We start from the raw sequence: 1,358 nt of genomic DNA, 5'->3' as shown, positions 1-1,358 counted from the left end.
TTTTCCAACTTCGAAGGGCCCCTTGCCATCAGGCAGCCACATTCCAATTTCGAAGGTACGGTACTCTATATGTGTTCAAACTCACTTTAGTATTTTCGGTTTTGGTAGGATTCTTCAATTTCGTCCTGTTGGCGGCATAACTGTCCCCGTGGTTTTATGCACCCCGCATAATTTAGCAAAATTTGATCATTTTTTTGCATAATTTCTGATTATCTTCCCTTATCATTCTTTATTAAAATTAACAGAATCGCATAATTTCATATTTTTGGGCTCATTTTGCGTAATTTCAGAATTTTTTTTGCATAAAACGACGAGGACAGGCATAAGCCTCCTCTTATTGATTTAAGAACCACCAAGGTTTCTTTAACGTGCACACAGGATCTCTAAGATTTTTCGCCCTTAACCGAGAAAGCTAGGTGTACCTCCCCTAAGATTAGGGGTGTGGCTGAATGACATCAGTAAAAAAGAACCAGGGGAACAGTAGAAAGAGTCAAGAGTAGAGGGGAGAAGAGCTCAGAGGAGACTGGAGCGGGGGGGGGAGGGACGTCTCTGTAGAGATTAGTTGATTTTAGGGTCAGTTGAGAACAAAGTGAAAACGAACTGAATGAAGTGTTTTACGTGTATGTCATAGTAGGCATACTTCAAAAGACAATACAATAAGTGAGTCTGTGATGGTGGATGGCGCAGCTAGTGACAGCAGCTTCGGGTAGCATAACTTTTATTTGAAAATGAAGTTGGATTAGATATAGGCTATGTGTGCTACAGACAAATAATAGGTTATCAAGATACAGTCGACCCTCAGTCTGCGTAAAAATTCCGAAATGTTAAATTTAAAAACGAACGACAGATCTTGTTCGTACTCGTACTATATACTATATGTCTGGGAAGCCGGATGAAATCTCTGTCTCGGCCTCAGGAATTTTTATCTGTCAAGAGTCTGCACTTGACCTCCAGAATGTCCATTACCTCCCTGATCTGGAACCCTTATCTGAAGATCAAGGGTAACGCGACGCTCCTATCGACCTTACAAGAAAACGGTTCACGCCTTTTGGTTGTCCTGTAGGGGGAATTCCCGTTATTATATTATATAACTTGGAACCAATTTCCTGGAAAAAAAGAGTAGGCCTATTGTAATGCCGGTTAGTTTTCAAATGTTAACTCTAAATATGTTATATTTGGAACAGTAGGCATTTACATTTCAGAGAACAAAAATGTAATCAGTTTAGTCAAATCAATGCATAACATTCAATACAAATGTTAAGGGTTATATTGACACAAAATTGAACAAAGATAGGAAGCAACATTTATTGTTATCACGCCGTGAATGCAGTCGATCATTATTTATTTTTATCCTGCAT

The sequence above is a fragment of the Aplysia californica genome, unplaced genomic scaffold (assembly GCF_000002075.1).
Source record: "Aplysia californica isolate F4 #8 unplaced genomic scaffold, AplCal3.0 scaffold00944, whole genome shotgun sequence".
Taxonomy (NCBI): Eukaryota; Metazoa; Mollusca; class Gastropoda; order Aplysiida; family Aplysiidae; genus Aplysia; species Aplysia californica.
Note: the sequence above shows the minus strand (reverse complement) of the source record.